This window comes from Chlorocebus sabaeus, chromosome 10 (genome assembly GCF_047675955.1).
Source record: "Chlorocebus sabaeus isolate Y175 chromosome 10, mChlSab1.0.hap1, whole genome shotgun sequence".
In the NCBI taxonomy this organism is placed as follows: domain Eukaryota; kingdom Metazoa; phylum Chordata; class Mammalia; order Primates; family Cercopithecidae; genus Chlorocebus; species Chlorocebus sabaeus.
Genome location: NC_132913.1, coordinates 98,423,890 through 98,445,829, shown reverse-complemented (window position 1 = coordinate 98,445,829; position 21,940 = coordinate 98,423,890). Strand labels below are relative to the sequence as shown.

General features: G+C 35.9%; 1 pseudogene; it reads right to left on the bottom strand.

Moving 5' to 3' along the window:
- The window catches only part of LOC119625149 (large ribosomal subunit protein eL31-like), a 39,717-nt pseudogene extending 22,070 nt beyond the window's left edge, over nucleotides 1–17,647 (bottom strand).
- Nucleotides 17,648–21,940: the final 4,293 nt, after the last annotated feature.

The window sequence follows — 21,940 nt, the reverse complement described above, 5'->3', positions numbered from 1 at the left end:
CTAGCTGTTGCAATACATGCAATTATCATGGCTTTCTTCTACCTCTACATACCTTCCCCTCAGATTCCCTCCTTTAAGATTTTCCAAATTCAACTATCAGATAAACAACGGCTTCTATGAGCCAGGAATTTATTACGTTTTACAAATATTAATAAAACCATCGCCCACTGTATGCTAAAGACTGTCAAATTGTCCCTCTACCTGTCTGCTTTCTTCCCTTTCTTGCTACTACTTCCAAGTGTATTTTCGTAGATCTTTCCAGGAACTGCCAATTATCTCCTACAGTTTTGCCTGTCAGTAATAAGTAGCCTCACTGATTTCTCATATATTCTAGATCCTCTTCTCTTGATCCAGTGCTTTACAAGAGCAGTCTCAAGTCTACCATTCAGTTGTTGCCCTTTGTGAGTCATGCTTAGCTCTGATCCCTCCTCCTCTGGGGCAGATAGATGTACCAGGTGCTCCAACGATCAGAGATGGATTTTTCTTGCCCAGAGCCATTATATCAAAAGCAGAATCCAAAGTCATATCTAAGGAACACAGGGGAAGGCTGTGAATGATCACTTGAGGATTTTTAAAAGCACTACATTTTCCTGCTATTGAGATATTTTTTCCTCTAAAGCAAGCCATTACTATAAGTCCTCAAAATGCAGTAGGTTTGTATTTCCATTCATTTGAGCTTTCTTATGGATTTTACTCTACCACTTGATTAGTAATATGTATATTTACTAAATTGTGCTTTATTTTAAAAAACAAGATATTATGACTGGATAGAACCTAGCATATCATCTAGAATAAGATGTTCATGTTGTGGTTCTAATTTTACTACGAAGAAATCGAAGATTACAGAGATAAGTGAGAAAGGACTATTTATTAAATATCTAATTTGTACAAGACAATAGACATTTGTCCCATAGTAATCGTGACTTTTCAGATGAGGAAGCTGAGGTTCATAGCATTTCTGGAACCTCTTTAAAGTCATAAAACTTGACAAACTACTAAGTGAAAGAACTTTAGCAAGGTTCTAACACTAAACTATTTTTGACATCTCTTGTTATAGAAAAATAACTTTTACTTAGATGAATTGTCTTCAAATATTCCAACTAGTTAGAATAAGAGGTAACATTTATAAGTCTGCCATTCTTCAATCTACTGCTTATATCACCATGCCAAAAATACCTAAAACTTTTAATTCTGGGATAATTCAAAAGCTACAACCACTATATAACATATTCTAATTTCTCTTGATTATTACCCTTTTTTGGAAAAGTTATTTTAAATCTTAAAAAGATACATCTATAGAAAATATGTAAGCATGTTCCTTCTGTCTTTCCGCTGGATATTTTACTAGGTTACAAATAAATAAAAGTAGTACATCTTGAAAAATATTTTAAATACAAAAATGAACAAAGAGTGAAATGTAATTCCATACACATATATTTATCCACTTACACAATAGTATTTTAGACAATCATGATATTAATGAACACATATCAATCATTTTCTATGTGCCAAGCACTATTCTTTGCACTTAATATAAAATATATAATTTAATCTTTATGACAATTCTGTGAAATATTTATTATTACTTTATTGATGCCGAACTGAGTCAAAAAGAGGTCATGATGTATAAATAAGCTTCTGAAAATTGTTCTTTAACTATATTTTAAAATCATTCTTCATTCTTTCAAGTAGTACACTAATGGCTACTTTATTTACAGTATGTTCAGCAGAGACCATCAGCTTCTTACCAATATCTGTTATCCCTTTGTCTAAAGCAATACAATTTTTAGTTGATCAAATGACCATTTAGAATAAAGACTACATCCTTGCTGTTAAGCTTGGCCATGTGACTACGTTCTGACCAATACCATGTAAGCAGACATTTTTTTCTGCAGCCTCTAGATCAGGGTTGTACAATCTTTTGGCTTCCGTGGGACACATCAGAAGAATTGTCTTGGGCGGGCCACACATTAAATAATCTAACACTAATGATAGCTGATGAGCTAAAAATAGCAAAAAAAAAAAAAAAAAAAATCATAATGTTTCAAGAAAGTTTACAAATTGTGTTGGGCCACATTCAAAGCTGTCCTGGACCACATGCAGCCCACCCCCATGGGCTGGACGAGAAAAAAGATCTTTTCTTAAGAAATACTAAGGCCCCTTGCCCCTTTTTCTGTTTCATACATTGTTCCATTCTACATCTTGAATATGGTTACTTCCCAGCGGGACCGTGAAAATGGAGAGCCATATCATATAGATGGTGGGCAGTGAAACAGATAGTCTGGGTCCCTGAGGGCTTCGTGAAATAGAGATGGCATACCGACACTCACATTCACATGAGAGAGAAATATTCTTCTATTTTGTATTACTTAATTTGTGTGTATGTGTTTCCTCATAGTTAAATTCAATTTTAATTCAACAGTATGGATGAAGGAAATCTTCCCCAAACATTCCCCTAATCCTGAATATGTACATTTATCTTCAGGTTTTGTCCTTTTGTTAAAAAACACGTTGCAGTGACTATCCTCATTTTCATACTAATATCATGGTATTCTAGTATTCTGCTATTATAATAGTATTCCTAAAAGAGATTTCCAGAAGCAGAACTGCTAGGTTAAACAGCAGGCAACTTTTAAATTTTAATAGGTCTGCCCTTCAGAAGGTGGTACACCAGGTTCCAACAGTACGTGAGATTAAGCTACTTCCTACAGGCTTTCTAATACTACATACATCTCTTTTTAATTTGCTTTCATTCATATACCTCTGACAGATAAAAATTCATTCCATTTGTTGCTTCAAATGTATTTTTCTAATCACTTGTAAAATGCAACACATTTCTCATGTTGATAGATATTTCTACTTCTTAATCTGTGAATTACCTATTGACCTCTTTGGCTGCTTTTATGTAAAGTTGATAAGAGCTTTTTATTGAGAGAAAGCTAATTTTTACTAATGTGAGAAATGTTTATTTTTTAACTTTATTTCTTACAATGTTAATTACTTGAATTTGTATTTACATCTTTTTCTTTATAGCTTCTTGTCAAGCTTAGTTAGAAGAGAATTACAAATGATGTTCTCCTATATTAATTCTGAGTAAATTAAATTTTGTTTGCAAACATAGACAAATACATAATTGTTTTTGGCATAAAGAGTAAGACAGTGTTCTAATGTTTTTTGAATATATAGACATTTGTTCCATCAAAATTTACTGACCACTACATCTTTTCCCACAGATTTAAAATCCTACCTATAATACATTTCAATGTCTAGTAGAAAAAGTTCCATCTGCATTTGTGTTTTAATTTTTTCTAGGATATTCTTGAATAATAATTGAATGTATTATTTTACCTTATGTCTTCATTTAAAAAACTCACACTAACAAATACCTTATTAAAATCTATTGACTTTTACAAGAATGGCATTGTAAAATGAAGCAAATACTTATGTAATATGTGGTTAAAGTTAGTTGTTTTATACAAAATAGGCATTCTCAGGACAGCTACCATAAGGTGTTCTTTTTAAAATATATATATACTTTAAATTCTAGGGTACATGTGCACAATGTGCAGGTTTGTTACATAGGTATAGATGTGCTATATTGGTTTGCTGCACCCATCAGCTAGTCATTTACATTAGGTATTTCTCCTAATGCTATTCCTTCCCCTGTCCCCCCAGCCCCCGACAGGCCCCGGTGTGTGATGTTCCCCGCCCTGTGTCCAGGGTTCTCATTATTCAATTCCCACCTATGAGTGAGAACATGCAACGTTTGGTTTTCTGTCCTTGTGATACTTTTCTGAGAATGATGATTTCCAGTTTCATCCATGTCCCTGCAAAGGACATGAACTCATCCTTCTTTATGGCTGCATAGTATTCCATGGTGTACGTGTGCCACATTTTCTTAATCTAGTCTATCATTGACAGACATTTGGGTTGGTTCTGAGTCTTTGCTATTGTGAATAGCGCCACAATAAACATACATGTGCATGTGTCCTTATAGTAGCATGATTTATAATCCTTTGAGTATATACCCAGTAATGGGATGGCTGGGTCAAATGGTGTTTCTAGTTCTAGATCCTTGAGGAATCGCCACACTGTCTTCCACAATGGTTGAGTTAATTTACACTTCTGCCGACAGTGTAAAAGCATTCCTATTTCCCCACATCCTTTCCAGCATCTGTTGTTTCCTGACTTTTTAATGATCACTATTCTAACTGGTTGTGAGATGGCATCTCATTGTGGTTTTGATTTGCATTTCCCTGATGACCAGTGATGATGAGCATTTTTTCATGTGTCTGTTGGCTTCACAAATGTCTTCTTTTGAAAGTGCCTGTTTATGTCCCTTGCCCACATTTTGATGGGTTTTTTTTTCTTGTAAATTTGTTTAAGTTCTTTGTAGATTCTGGATATTAGCCCTTTGTCAGATGGGTAGATCGCAAAAATTTTCTCCCATTCTGTAGGTTGCCTGTTCATTCTGATAGTAGTTTCTTTTGCCATGGAGAAACTCTTTAGTTTAATTGGATACCTTTTGTCTCTTTTGGATTTTTTTGCCATTGCTTTTGGTGCTTTAGTCATAAAGTCTTTGCCCATGCCTATTTCCTGAATGGTATTGCCTAGGTTTTCCCTATTGACTAGGGAATCCTTTCCCCACTTCTTGTTTTTGTCAGGTGTATCAAATATCAGATAGTTGTAGATGTGTGATGTTATTTCTGAGGCTCTGTTCTGTTCCATTGGGCTATATATCTGTTTGGTACCAGTACCATGGGCCTCTTATATTTATAAGGGCCTTTAAAAAAAAAATCATCTAATTCATCATTTATCCAGAGTCTAGGGCTTATTCCTCAGTTTTAAACTGTTAATCTTGTTAGTGCCCATCATTTGTGGGCACATTTTCTAGATATGCCAAACTATTTGTAAAGGAATCCTTACAGTTTAAGTCTTTTTTTTTTTTTTTTTTTTTTTTGAGACAGAGTCTCACGCTGTTGCCCAGGCTGGAGTGGAGTGCAGTGGCCGGATCTCAGCTAACTGCAATCTCCACCTCCCGGGTTTGCGCCATTCTCCTGCCTCAGCCTCCCGAGTCGCAGGGACTACAGGCGCCCACCACTTCGCCCGGCTATTTTTTGTATTTTTTAGTAGAGACGGGGTTTCACTGTGTTAGCCAGGATGGTCTCGATCTCCTGACCTCGTGATCCGCCTGTCTCGGCCTCCCAAAGTGCTGGGATTACAGGCTTGAGCCACCGCGCCCGGCCTACAGTTTAAGTCTTGATTGGGCTATGGTAGTTCTTGTAAGTGGGACTATATGTCCAATAAGGAAGCATTTGATCAGAAATTCCCCTTTACCATGGCCTCTTTCCTCAGTTTCCAGCTTCACTACCCTTATAGAGAGTCTCCACCCAGAAAAAGGGTACTGGGCAACTTCTCTGAAGAGAACTGCAGCTTTATATGGACACTCCATTTCCACAGAGTATATTAGCCTGATCCTCTAATGCCTCCTTTCACCCATAGCAGAATAGGTAGTTTTTTCATACTACCTTTCATACTGAAAAGAGTAGTATCTGGGTTTGATTCCTTGTTCTGTTATTTATTAGCTGAGTGAACTTGAAAATATTTGTGACTGCTTTACAATTTTAATTTACTCATCAATAAAATGGGGATGACAATGTTTACTTTGCCAGGCTGTTGAGAGTATTAAATAAAACAAAGCCACACATGCCTCCTATAGTGCCTGACATAGGACACCCCTGACAGATAGCACACGTTCATATCACTGTTGATTATACATCTTCCCAATCATCTCTCTTATCAGAAATTTGGCCATGGAATCCCAGTATTAGTCTCCAGAAAAAATAAGCTAAACCATTCTATTATTACAATAAGAAAATACACATAAATAAGGTATAAACAAAATTTTGAGCTTTCAATAATGTATCTTTGAGTCAAAATTGTTTAATTTTTAAAGAGGTTTTCAAATACTCAAATTTTATACCAATGTAAACATTTTAAATTCAATAACTAGTCACATCACATAAACCTTACTCACTTCTATAACATGCTACTGGTATTATACCAAATTTTATAGAAAAAAAACAAAACACATACTTATTTTGATGGCAGAGTATATTTTTGCCAGAAACTTGTATTGATTTGGAAACAGCATGAGATCCTAAATCGAAAAATGTAGCTTCAAATAAAAAGGCACAAGTTAGAGAATTTGGAAAAACTGAGTCATTTTGAGATTTTAAAAGGTGATTTTAAACAATGTATTTTAATCATACAAAATGATTTTCCTAAGATTTAAATATAAGAAATTTGGAACTTCTAGTTAAATATATGCATGCAAGTAACTACTGAGTTATTCCAATTCCACTGTGCACATTGAATAGATAATATACACTTGAATAGATCATAATACTCTATCTCTATGCAAAGTTCACCAGAAACTAAATCAAGTACCAGATGAAGCACTTCACGCATTTCTTAAAAATAAAGCACACCAACATGGCACAAGTATACATATGTAGCAAACCTGCACGTTGTGCACATGTACCCTACAACTTGAAGTTTAATAATAATAAATAAATTTAAAAAATAAATAAATAAATAAATAAATCCAAAAGAAAAATAAATAAAAATAAAGAATATTGGAAAAATACCATAGGGACAAGAAAAGAAAGGATAAAACACACTTAGTCCTTGAAGATATAAGTGGAAGGTTTTTTTGTATGTGAGTAGTACAAACAACTTGGGTTTCCAGACTTTCACAGGGAAAGAAAAAAATTACCCACAAACAAGACAACCTTGAGAGAAAAGCATCAAAGCTTGTATTTTTCTTTTAGATATTGCATAATGAAATAATTAGTATATTTCTGAGGAAATAGGATTGTTTCTTCTTGTTTTATCTTGTACAATTTCCTTAGTTGAACAAAAAGCCTTCAAAAATCTTCTCATTTTAACTACTTACAAAAATTATAATCATCTACAATTTTTGCCCCTGTTCTTCTCATAAGGTTAAGTTCAGTTCAAACTACTTATATAAGCCAAGTCAGTATTTCATTGTTCAACTTTTGCCTATAAAATCGACCTGTGTGAGTCCCTTTTGTAATGCATGTCAGAAGAAAAATACTATACCCAAGTTTGTACTTTCAATAAGCACACTGTTTAAAAAAAATCTTCATTTTGCTTGTAAAACTTCAATTTGTATTTAAAGTATTTCTATTTAAAGGAAGAATTACTGTATTAACATGTACTTATTTGATCCTAAAACTCCCTTGAGTACTCTCTATCCCTCTACTCTCCACATCTTGGTGGAGCCATTGCCTGGACTGTGCAATGGACACCAAGATGATTGATTGCCACGAATGTTGCCTGCTCCCTTCTCTTTCCACCCTTACCCCCAAGCGCCCTCCCCCAACCCCACCCACTGCTGCCAGATTTTTGTGTGTGTGTGTGTGTGTGGAGATAGAGTTTTGCTGTTGCCTAGGCTGAAGTGCAATGGCACCATCGCGGCTCACTCACTGCAACCTTTGTCTCCCAGGTTCAAGTGATTCTCCGGCCTCACCCTCCCGAATAGCTGGGATTACAGGCCTGCTACCAAAATTACCAATTACCTGGCTAATTTTGTATTTTTAGTGGAGACGGGGTTTCACCATGTTGACCAGGCTGGTCGCAAACTCCTGACCTCAACTAATTCATCCGCCTCAGCCTTCCAAAATGCTAGGATTACAGGCATTAGCCACTACGCTTGGCCAATCTTGAACCCAATTCAAACCTTCTCATTGCTGTGGAGTTTAAAACTCCTGATTCCTTTACCTCCCTTGCTGACTCACACATACACACATACTGCCTAAAAGATGGAGTAAAAACTTCCTAGCATGGCACAAAATGTACTTTTTGCCGCATCTCCTATCACTACCTCAGAGACAAGTCTATGCTCAAGTTGATCTGCTTATTCTTCCTCAAACACAGCTAGCATTTTCATATCATGTCTTTACCCGTTTCCATTTCCTGAAAGGTCCTTTTTAATTGATGCACATAGCTTTCTCTCTGAAAGTTTCACAACCTCCAGGAGGCAGTATAGTGTGCCCTTTCCTATCATCTCTAATTGCATTTGCTGACATATCATTGCACTGGTCATACACCGTAGATGTTTTTAGATCAAAACATTTTTTGCATCTCCCTGATGAGATGGTTCTGGAAAGACTTCCTATTCTAGTGATGACAGGTTGGGCCATGAGATCTGCTTTATCTAACAAAATGAAACTGGCATGGGCACTTAACACTTCCAATCAGAAGATTTGGCAGAGGGCAAAGGCATTTTTCTAGTTCTCAATTTCCCCATCAGTAATGTAAGACAAATAATAAAACTGAAGGGCTTGACATAGTTCTTCGAATGTTGTAGATGCTTAGTAAACTTTTAAGTATTTTGTTACTTGTAAGAATCATTTTCCAAGTTTATTAGAACACAAAAGCATAAGAGCATTATATTCAAAGATTAAGTAGAGTAATAATTCTCTGTGATTGCCTACTCATTATTTTCAAAGCAAATTTAGTTCTTCTAATAGTTTTTAGTTAGGTGATCTCATCAGACTTTATAGCAAAATTGGCAGGATGAATAGTGGACTGCATCTCTAATAAAATAGATTCTGTAAAATAGCACCACAGAAAAATTGAATTATTTGCTAACACTGCACCCCAGTGTTCTATATGTGAGGATATGTGAGATGGGCCATCCTTGAGAGACAACACAATCTGGTTAGCATTTACCTTTACATGAGTTAGTGACATTCATTCACTAAGTGGTAACTTTTAAGGTTGAAAAAGGAGACCAAGCCAAGCTGATCAGCTCTGAAATTCACTATTCAAAATAATTTTCAGCTTTAAGACTGGAAGTGTGTTCACACAGCAATACCATGTGCATTCAGCATCTTCCACAGAGCATGCATTATCATACTCTTCGTAGAGCCAAAGAATGATGAAAAGGAGATAAAAAGACAGAAACTTCTTTGGCTCTATAATAGAATTCATCAACTGAACCAAGGTCATGCTAAGCAAGAACAATCCTTGTCCAGAAAACAATAAAGCCAACTTACGAAAAATGTTCTTGAGTTCCAGCATACAATGAACTGTAAATCACTATTTATGAAGTATCCAATTTACACTGGTATTCTATATGATGATCATAGTCAATAACAAAATAGTTTGAGGAAACTCATTTATGTTTTTAGCACTAAGACACATAATTACTATTTTAAAAAGGAAGAGTCATTGACAGAGTTTTTATATATGTAACTCATTTACAAGATGCATATATGTATTTTTGTTTTGTCATATAATAAATTGAAATTTATTTTATGTCATCAAACATGTTTAGAACCGATTGGAACCTGGATGCAAAAATTTTGGGTGAAATTAGCTTTGTTTTTCTCCAAATAGAATGAAAGTTCTTACTGGTTATAACAATAAATTTATTGAAAAATCTACTAATCTATACTCCAAATTCAATACAGCATATTGCAATTACAAAAATATTCCCTCTTTTATTCTTCCTATGTACTGAATCAACAAATAGTATTTTATTTGTATATATACATATTTTATCTTCACTGTTCTTTAGTGAAAGACTAAGGACAAGGATTAATCCAGAAGTATTTCTATTTTCTTGAAAGGACATGGGTGGAAAAATTAAGCGATCTGAGCTGAGTAGTTTAGGAGAGAAAAATGAGATTGTGGTGGTTGTGTCTGTGATGAGAACCCTCTTAATGATATTACTCTGAGATTTACATCGGGAATGCCACTAGAATAGGATTATCCTGGATAGGATAATACACATTACATCATTAGCATTCACTCTCTGCCCTCTTGTGGTAGATGTTACCAGCTGACTAGGATGGGATTAAGGTTCTAAATCAACCAGCAATACTGATGATGTATAATTTTCTATGACAGTGTTTATTAAAATAAATGTATATCAGTATTGAAATATTTCATTTTCTTTTAGTGATACTTTAATTTTGCAAATGTATTATTCAAACCACTAGCATAAAATTTCTTGGTTGGAAATAAACCAGAAGATCCCATTACAGCCCCCAGATGCAGAAACAGTCTTCGACTTTCTAGTAATCTGTTCACTGTAATCAGGTGGTTTTGTTGTGCTTATCTAGAAATACAAAGAATTTGAGAAAATCAGTACATTACATAATTGCTGCATTTATCTACATTTATCTGTTGTATTCTGAACTACTTAATGCCGGACAATTCTGCTTTGAGGCATTGATTTATTTTTCAGACATTGCGTTTGTTCAAGCATTAATTCAATGTCTACATTGTTTTTTGTACCACACATATAATTAGTAGCACTTTGCCACTCCCCTTTAACAAGGAAGGCCTCTTACGAGAGCTTTGTGAAGCTTCTCATGTGATATCATTAGAGGATAGATCAGAACTGTATTGTACAAGCTCCTGTCAAAAAACACCTTTCTTACTGGTTTGTTGATGAATGAAATTCCACGTTGTAGATTAATTTCCCTGATTTAACGCCAACATTTCGGTGAGTATGTATCTATACATCTGGGTATGGTTGAGAAGAATGTGAACAAAATCACGCATTTTCTTTTTCTCATGTTCTTTTGCTCTCATCCTCCTTTTGCCTTGTCCTCCTAAACGATGTATGATTCCCTTTGTACACACAATCTGTGCATGAAATGACTCATCTTTGCAATAGACAGGGCAGCCTAAGGCTGTGAATGTCTGTGGAGTTTTCTACAACTAGAGGCTAAAGCAGCAGCATCTTAATAGGGCATAGAGTAACTAATGATGCTTGGAATATATCAAACACAGATATAATTAAAATCAGATTTATTGATTTTTACTAATAATAAAGATTTCTAGCTTAAATTAAGCCTGTGAACTTATTTATTCTTCTTAGTTCTTTTTTATTTCCAATCAAGAACTTTAATGCTAGTGGTTTGAATAATACAATTGCAAACTGGAGAATACAGGCGTATAATCAAAGATATAATACAGAGATTTAAGTGTATGAAAGTATAAATGGAATGTCTCTATCTCAGAATGGAAGAGTTTAGAAAGGTTCCAAAAAGGTAATATTTGTATTGAAGTACAGAGATGAGAGATTATTTCATTAAGAGTAAAGGCATGTTCAAATTGGCTATCGTGTTTCTATTCACTTGGTTTTAGTCAGGAGAAATCAGAATAGGATAGATTATGCTGTTCCTACAAAGAACTCCCAAATCTCACCTTAAAATAGCAATGATTTCTTTCTCAGCACATGTCCATTTTGTGTCTGTTAATCACAGTTACCCAAGTAGAAGGAGGGGCCCCCTCTTCTATCATTGCCAATGCCAGGATGAAAGAAATTCAGGGAAGATCCCACTCCAGCAATTACATGCTCTGGCCTAGAAGCATCATAAGAGAGTTCTGTTCAAAACTCTTTGACCAAAGTTACGTGATACCTAGGAAATACAGTCCTTTCACATGCCTGGCTGGGAACAACCTAGAGATAGTTGATAAGCATTATTAATGACTACCAGACATGCTTTCTGCAAAAGTACCTCCCTGTCGTGGAAGACAATAGCTATGGTTTGCTGCACTTACTAGAATCCTTTAGCACACTGTATTTTTCTACATCTTACTCTTTGTTTTCTTCTAATTTATCTAATTTGCCACTGAGTTCATGTTCTTTCTTCAATTCCTCTGTACTTCTATTACCACCTGCTTTTTCAATGTTTCAAGCAGCTAACATTTTACTGGAGAATATGTGCATATAGGCAAAAATATAGTGCAGAGATTTAAGTGCACAAAAGTAAAAATGAAATGTCTCTATCTCAGAATGGTGGAGTTTAAAAAGCTTCCAGAAAGGTAATATTTGCATTGAAGCATGGAGATGAGAGATTTCGTTAAGACTAAAAGCATGCTCAATGCAAAGAGACATGATTAATGCACAGACATGCTAATTGTTTAACATAGCCACCTAAAATTGAGATTCTAAGGAAGAGTCTGATTGATCTATCTTACATCATGTGTTCATGGCTTGGCTAAGAAAGAGAAGAACACTGTGATTGACAGCAACATCAATACTATTACAATTACGAAGAATGCATACCTGAGAGAGATAGAAGAAGAGAAGTAATGTTGGAACAGAAAAAAAAATAAAATAAAATATAGTTTTTAGTAAAGTCATACCAAAATGACTAAGGTCTTGTATGTCACATCAGTTGTCTGGCTTTGTCAAATTGATGTAGAACCAACTAAAGGAATTTAAGAATTCAGTGATAGGTATAGACTGAAGTTTAGAAAAATCTTTCTCCCACAGTATCATAGAGGATGGACTCATTAGGATTTGAATCAGGGACCTCGTAGGGAGCTATTGCTGTAATTTAGTTGAGATATGAGGAAGCCACAATAAAAAACAGCAGTAAAGGTTAAGACAAGGAGAGCAGCACTCCCAGATATGTAGAGAATGTATAATAAAGCAGTTTGTGTAGGGATCAATAGGGTGATAGATGTCAGTACAAAGGAGAAATGCAAGCTGACTTAGTAGTCCTGCCTTTGGTGGATGGGTGGATGGTGGTGCCAGTGATTACAGGGCAGAGGAAGGGAGAGCAGGTTTCCATGATATGGTGGAGGTGGGAATGAGCTCAGTCCTCAGCCAGCCAGAGCTCTCTCCACTATCTTTGTGGCAAGAAGGGCAATATTTCAAAAAGCAAAACCATTTCTTGATTAGAAATACCTGACAAACAGACTGCCATCCAGGGTCACATCATTCCTAGGAGTGAGGTCATCATTCTATATTTAATTTCAGTTAAATCAGTTTTAAAAGAGTGTACAGTTAACACGCACTGTAAGATTTAACAGGGTATTTTCAAATAAATAACTGTTGGAAATAGTATAAGATCACAAAATTATTGAATAATGGTAATTGACAGATAAAAGTACATTTTTAAAAAAGGAAAAAAGAAATCTTTCATCCAAGCACCTACCATTAAAGGTAGAACCATGCATGGTTGAATTGCCACAGTATACACCAAGAGTACCTTCAGGCTCCTCTAGTTTCAAACATTTTATTTTTCCTCTTAACTAATTTCTGTAAGTTATCCTAAATCCCAAGCTACATGGGCTTCCTAGATTTCATAATCAATTTCTACCTTTCTATTTTACACACTTGGCCCAACACTATTAAACTGCATTTAACTCTGTCTGTGCTGAGAGTCACTATATAGCATTTTACATTTCCCTATATGCCATGTTCTTATAGCTAATTCTCACAGTCACTTTAAATCCATTTTAAGGCACTGTAGGATATTCAGAAATAAATAATCATTTTAACAAATTCAAATGTAATTACACTTTGTTTTGAATTTAACTTTCCATTGTGATGATTTAAGTTTACACAGGAAAAAAATACAAATTTTTTATTCATTTATTTATTCATGCATGCTTCGGTTTGGGAAACATTAAGACCTGTATATGCGTAAGACACTAGAAAATGAAAATATGAATAAGTAAAGATAAAGCATACATTCGAGTAACAGTAATATGAGATAAAATGTGAACTGAGTTAACAACAATTTGAGATAAAATAATAAATCCTGTTACATTGGTTACTCCTCAAAAAGAGCAAATCACTCCTTCAACTGCTTACTGATAAGCACCATGCATTTAGATTGGTTTTTGATGTTGGAAAAAATAAAAGAATGGTAGAGGAAATGATAAACTAACCAAGGTAATGCCTTTTAGGAAATAAATGTAAAATCTGAACAAACGGCTTACATAAAAATGGGTATTACTTGAGTTTTCCTTTTTTAATTAAGCTTAATTTTTAATAATGTTTTGAATTGAATTTTAAGATTAAAATTGAGAAAATATCAGACAAGTCACGTCTCTAAAACTGGTTATTATTTCATTCTTAGTAATTTTCTATACAATCCCATTTAACAGATGACAAGTACAATTTTGCCAGTTCTCTACTCAGGAAGTCAAGACAATGTAAATTCCCAAAGGAGAAAAATAAAAATAAATTCCATCTAGTCTTAATATGGAATATGCAAAAGTCTTTAGGGGTCAAGGGAGCTTTGGTAAGATGGGATATAATTTAATCACATCACTGTATACCACAAATCATTTTTCATAAATTTTTATTTTAATGTAATTTCAAATTCAAAGAAAAATTTCAAGAATATAAGGAACTTCCATATACACTTCACCCACATTCACCAATTGTTTAGATGTTCTCCTATTTGTGTTCTCTCTCTCCGACAGACACATAAACATATACACCTTCCCTCTCTAGATAGATGGAAAGACACACATACACATGGACATAGCTTTTTTTAAATCCATTTAGAAAAGTTAGAAATATTGTTGCTCTTAATTCCTAAGAACTCTGATATATATTTTTCAAAAGTAGACATTTTCTTAGTTAGCCATAGTACAATGATCAAAATCAGAATATTTACAATTGATATAATATCTAATCCACACTCCATATTTGATTTTAAATTATTCCAATAATGTTCTATACTATTTTGTTTGCTGGTCAAGGATCCACTTCAGATTTATTTGCATTTATTTGTCATGTTTCATTAGTTCTTTAATACGGAACATTTCCCCAGTCTTTGTCTTTCTGGACCTTTATACATTTTAGGGTCACAATGTAATTATCTCGGTGATTGGTAGGCATGTCATAGAAGTATGTTGTGTCCCTTTTGGTTCATTGTATCAGGAGGTAGATCCTATGAATTTGTCTGAATATTAATAACCCTCATTACTTGGTTAAAATTGCCTCTACCAGATTTCTGTCCAATATATTTGTATACATTATTCTTTTTTTTTTGAGATGGAGTCTCACTCTGTTGCCCAGGTTGGAGTAGTACAGTGGCGCTCTTGGCTCACAGCAATACGCCTCCCGAGTTCAAGCAATCTTCCTGCCTTAGCCTCCTGAGTAGCTGGGATTACAGGCCTGCGCCACCATGCCTGGCTAATTCCTAAATTTTTAGTAGGTTTCACCATGTTGGTCAGTCTGGTCTCAAACTCCTGACCTCGTGATCCACCCGGCTCAGCCTCCCAAAGTGCTGGGATTACAGGCATGAGTCACCAAATATATATTAAGGTGATTTCCAATGATGAGTTGTTGAAGATTGTTTCTGATTTCCAATTATTTAAGGAGACATTTTAAAAATCTTATTTCCACAAAAAATCTGCACATGTGTGTTTACAGTGGCTTTATGCATAATTACGAATACTTGGAAGCAATCAATATGTTCTTCAGTAGCTAAATGGATAAAGTGTGGAATATCTAGACAATAAAATACTATTCAATGCTATCAAGCCATGAAAAGACAAGGAAGAATCTTAAATACATATTACTAAGTGAAATAAGTGAATCCAAAAAGGCTATATATTGTTTGATTTTAACTATATGACATTCTGGAAAGGGCAAAACTGTGGAGACAATAAAAGACCAAGTGATTGACAAGGGTGGGGCATTGGGAGACGGAGGAATAGGAAGAGCACAAAGGATTTTTAGGGCAGTGAAAATATTCCCTGTGGTGCTGTAATGGTGGTTACATGCCACTATACATTTTCCTAAACCCATACAATGCACAACGCCAAGACTGAACTCTAACATAAACTATGGACTGTGGGCAGTTATGATGTGATAACATAGGTTCATCAGCTGTAACAAATGTACCCCTCTGGTGGGGGATGCTGTTAATGGGAAAGGTTATGCATGTGTTGGACTAGTGGGTATATGGGAAATCATTGTACCTTTCTCTCAATTTTGCTTTGAACCTAAAACTACTTTAAAAATACTCTTTAAAGTAAATACTCTTTACATTAAATAATCTACTGTTGTGACCTTAAGACACATTCTAACAATGAGACAATGTAGTCAAAATTAGACCATTTTATGTAGCTCAATTCAATTTCACAAATATTTATCTGTGGGAAATACTACCAAGTAAAAGACACCTTGAACAAGGTACAATTTAGTAGGAAGCAAATCAGGTTAATGGACATCTATTCTGCCTCATATGAGTATCAAGTATACCTCAGGAAGTATACAAACTTTATCGATAATAAAAAAGATACATGTAATCAGGTTAGAACAAAATTAAGTCATTAAAAATATGGAGTGTAGGAAGAAGGTGTTTTCTTTCTTTTTTTTTTTTTTTTTTCTCTGTTGCCCATGCTGGAGTGCAGTGGCACCAACATGGCTCACTGCAACCTTGACCTCCTAGGGTCAAGAGATCCTCCTGCCTCAGCTTCCTGAGTACCTGGGACCCCAGGTGCATGGCATCATGCCTGGATAATTAAAAAAATTTTTTTGCAGAGACAAGGTCATTGCTGAGGCTGGTCTCAAACTCCTGGGCTCAAGCAATCCTCCACCATCAGCCTTCCAAAGTGTTAGGATTACAGGCATGAGCCACTCACCATGCCAGGCCAGAAATTATTTTCAATATAATAAAATGCAAAAGCAGGAAAAATAAATGAGTAATTATGTAGAATATGGATAGATTTTTGACAGGTCTTGAAAATATTTAGGAAAGAGGCAATCCTGTTTGAGAAACACATAAGTTACATGTTTAATAGTAAATCTGGAAAGATAAGTTGGGTAGAGATAGGTAGATAACTTTGACGAATACAAGTAGAAATCTATACTTTTTTTTTTCATCGAGTAATAGAAAATCATTGAAAGCATGTGGACAGACCAGAACTATGATAAGTGTTATAATTGGAGAAGGGAATGGGCAGGTGGATAGAGAAAAATGGCAGATAGGAGGCAGGACTAAATTACAACTCCCACTCGGTTGGACAGAGCAGTGTGTGGAGACTCACGTTGTGAGCCTTTGCTCCAAGAACTACTGCAGGAACATACCAGGAAAGTCAAGAGAATCCACAGACCCTTTGAAGGAAGCAGATTGCTCCTGCGGGCCCCAGGAGACAGCCCCAAAACTGTGAGTGCCAAAAGTGTGAAAGTGTGAAAGGGGGATTCTCCATCCCCAAACATGCACCATCACTGGGGACCTGAAGGTCCAGATCACAGGAGAAGGATTTGACCTTTGCTGGAGCTGAGACAAATTCAGATAGCCAAGAAAAATACCAGGGTAGAAGAAGCAGTGGAAAGAGCCCTGTAGGCTCTCTCAGTCCCTAGGGAAGCCATATCTGACTTTGTCTCACAGGGGTACTTGGGGAGGGCTGCCAGAGGAACTTGGAAAAGACCACAGGGAGAAGGAAACTTCCAGCTGAACTCTGTAACAATTTCCACCTAATACAAAGTTTCCTGGACAAAACTCAGGAGAGGGAGGTGAATCCAGAGTGCAGACACAGCACAGAAGCCCCACAGCAGGTGGGGAGGCACAAAACCTGAAAGCCCTGCTTGCTTTCACAGCTGGGAAGCTGGTAGCCTGGGGCAAATTCTCAGCCCCCCTTACCTGCTGCCTGGAAACAAATTTAGTGTGTTGGGGAGGGTGGGCCCAGTGGGAGTGAGACCAGACTTCTGGGCTGCATGGGAGCTTGGTGAGGCCTGTAACTGCCAGCTTTCCCCCACTTCCCTGGTGACCTGAAAGACACAGCAAAGGACGCTGTAGCCCATAATCGCCCGGGAATATAACTTCATTGGCCTGAGAGCCATACCCCTAACCCCCACAGCAGCCACAGCAAGCCCCACCCAAGGAGACTCTGAGCCAAGACACACCCAACCCTGCTCTCACTTGATGGTCTTTCTCTACCCACCCCGGTAGCCAAAGACAAAGGACATATTCTCTTGGGTGCTCTAGGGCCCTGCCCAGTGATACTACCACAGATGATGCTCTTTTGAAAGTGCCACCTCCTGGCAGGAGGCCAACCAGCACAAAACTAAACCAGTAAACAAAATTACAACTAAGGATACTCACGGAGTCCATTTCACTCCCCTGCCACTTCCACCAAAGCAGGTGCTAGTATCCACAGCTGAGAGCTGAGGAAGACAGTTCATGTCACAGGACTCTGTGCAGATTCCTTCTAGTACCAGCCTGGAGCACAGTAGCTCCTCTGGCTGGCTAAATCCATATGAGAAATAACAATTACTGCAGCTCAGCTCTCAAGAAGTCACATAACTAGGAAAAGGGAGACAGCACTACATCAAGGGAGCACCCCATGGGGCAGAAGATTCTAATAGCAGCTCTTGAGCCCCAGATCTTCCCTCTGAGAAAGACTCCTCAAATGAGAAGGATCCAGAAAAATAATTCTAGTAATATGACAAAACAAGGTTCTTTAACACCACCAAAAGATCACACTAGCTTACCAGCAATGGATCTAAACAAAGGAGAAATCCTGAAATGCTAGAAAAAGAATTCAAAAGTTTAATTATCAAGTTAATCAAGGAGGCACTAGAGAAAGGTGAAGTCCAACTTAAGAAATAAAAAAAAAAAGATACAAAATATGAAAGAAAAATCTTCAATGAAATAGCATAAATAAAAGACAAACACAACTTCTGGAAAGGAAGAACATACTTAGAGAAATGCAAAATGCACTTGAAAGTCTCAGCAATAGAATCAAATAAGTAGAATAAATAATTTCAGAGCTTGAAGACAAAGTTTCCAAATTAACTCAATTCAAAAAAAAAAAATAAAATAAAATAAAGAAAAAGAATTTAAAAAAATAAACAAAGGCTCCAAGAAGTTTGGGATTATGTTAAACAACCATACCAAGAATAACTGGTGTACCTAAGGAAGGAAATAAATCTAAAGGTTGGAAGACATACTTGAGGGAATAATTGAGGAAAACTTCCCTGGCCTTGCTAGAGATCTAGACATCCAAATGTAAGAAGCTCAAAGAACACCTGGGAAGTTTATTATTAAAAGTTCGTTGCCTAGGCACATAATTATCAGGTTATCTAAAGTCAAGACAGAGGAAATAATCTTACGAACTGTGAGGCAACACCACCAGGTAACATATGAAGGAAAACCAATCAAATTAAACAGAAGATTTCTCATCAGAAACACTGCAGGCTAGATGGGATTGGGACCTTATCTTCAACCTCTTTAAAGGAAACAATTATTAGTCAAGAATTTTGTATTCAGCAAAACTAAGCTTCATAAATAAAAGAAATAGTCTTTTACAGATAAACAAATGGTGAGAGAATTTGCCACTACCAAGCTAGCACTACAAGAACTGCTAGAAGAGTCTCTAAATCTTGAAACAAATCCTCAAAACACACCAAAATAGAAACTCCTCAGAGCATAAATTCACAGGACCTATAAAACAAAAACACAATAAATAATTGTTTTAATAAGGTATTCAGGCAACAAATATCATGATGAATCGAATAGTAGATCATATCCCAATAACAACATTGAATGTAAATGGCCTAAGTGCTCCACTTAAAAGATACAGAATAGTAGAATGGATAAAAATTCACTAACCAAGTATCTGCTGTCTTCAGGAGACTCACCTAACATATAAAGAATCACAAAAACTTAAGGAAAAGGGATGGTAAAAGACATTTCATGAAAACGGACACCAAAACTGAGCAGCCAAATTTTGTATTTTTAGTTGAGACGAGGTTTCACCATGTTGGCCAGGACGGTCTCTCTCTCTTGACCTTGTGATCTGCCCACCTTGGCATCCCAAGGTTTATATGTATATAATATACATATAATATATACTATATATTATATATAGACAAATGGGATCTAATTAAACTAAAGAGTTTCTGCAAAGGCCTATCAACAGAGTGAAAAAACCTACAGAATAGGAGAACATTTTTGCAAACTATGCATCTGATAAAGGTTCAGTATCTAACATCTATAAATAAATATATACAGAATATATATTTTATATAATCTCTCTATATATTATATATAATATATATTCTATAGATATATTATATATCTATTATATATACACACACACCCCTACCATGGAATACTACTCAGCCATAAAAAGGAACAAAATAATGGCATTTGCAGTGACCTGGTATGAAATGGAGACCATTATTCTAAGTGAAGTAACTCAGGAATGGAAAACCAAACATTGTATATTCTCAGTCATAAGTGGGAGCTAAGCTATGAGGACACAAAGGCATAAAAATGATACAATGAACTTTGGGAACTTGGGATGAAATACTACAAATTGAGTACACTTTATACTCCTTGGTTGAAGAGTGCACCAAAATCTCAGAAATAACCACTAAATAAATTAGTCATGTAACCAAACACCTCCTGTTCCCCCCAAATCTATGGAAATAAGAAAACCAAAACAACAACAAAAAACTATACTATAGGGCACAATAACCAAAACAGCATGATACTAGTATAAAAACAGACACATAGACCAGTGGAAAAGAATGGAGAACCCAGAAATAAGTCCACACACCTACAACTATCTGATCTTGAACATATCTGACAGAAAAACAAGCACTAGGGAAAGGATTCTCTATTCAATAAGTGGTGCTGGGATAACTGGCTACCCATAGGGAGAAGATTGAAACTGGACCCCTTTCTTGCACTACATACAAAAAATCAACTCAAGATGGATCAAGACTTTAATGTAAAACCCAGAACTATAAAAACCCTGGAAGATGCTCTAGGCAGTAGCATTCAGGACATAAGAATGGGCAACGATTTCATGATGAAGACACCAAAAGCATTTGCAACTAAAGTAAAAATAGACAAATGACATCTAATTAAAGTTCTGCAAAGCAAAGGCCTATCAACAGAGTGAACAGAACCTACAGAATGGGAGAACATTTTTGCAAACTATGCATCTGATAAAGGTTCAGTATCTAACATCTATAAATAAATTTATGAGATAAAAACAAACACCACCATTAAAAAGTGGGCCAAGGATATGAAAAGACACTTCTCAAAAGAAGACCTACATGCAGCCAGCAAATATGTGAAAACAAACTCAACATCACTGGTCATTAGAGAAATGCAAACCAAAATCACAATGAGATACCATCTCACACCAATCATAATGGTTATTATTAAAATGTCAAAAAAATAACATGTTGGGGAGGTTGGAGAGACAAAGGAACTCTTGTACAATGTTGGTGGGAATGTAAATTAGTTCAACCATTGTGGAAGTCAGGGTGGCAATTCCTCAAAGACCTAAAAGCAGAAATACCATTCCACCCAGCAATCCATTACTCAAAGGAATATAAATTGTTGCATTATAAAGATGCATGCACGTATATGTTCATTGCAGCACTAGTCACAATAGGAAAAACATGGACTCAACCTAAATGCCCACCAGTGATAGATTAGAAAAAGAAAATGTGGTACATATAGACCATGGAATACCATGCAGCTATAAAAGTAAATGAGATCATGTCCTTTGCAGGAACATGGATGAAGGTGGAAGCCGTTATCTTCAGCACACTAAGGCTGGAACAATAAAACAAATATGACATGTTCTCTCTTTTAAATGGGAATCAAATGATGAGAACACGTGGACAAATTAGGGGAACATCACACACCTGGGCCTATCATAGGGCGGAGGGAAGGACTAGGGACAAGATGAGGAAAAATAACTAGTGGGTACTAGGCTTAATACCCAAATGATGAAATAATCTGTACAACAAACCCCCATGTTCTAAGTTTACCTATATAACAAACTTGCACATGTACCCATGAACTTAAAAGTTAAAAAATAGGAATGGGTTTAGAAGATTCAGTGTATAGAGAGAGCAGTTAGTGTGGTAAAAAACTAGCCCATGTGACATATAATAAAAGTCATTACTATAGTGGTAGCAGTGAGAATGATACATTTCATGTCTGTCATGGAAGTAGACAATTGAGAAAGAATAAGTGTGTATGTGGTTGCATCTGACATTGTGGTACTCATCCATATTCCATTTATGTGGCCAGTACACACATCCATCAGCTACCATAAGCATTATCCCCTAAAGGCTCAAAGCTGCCTCATGTCATAGAAAATTTGC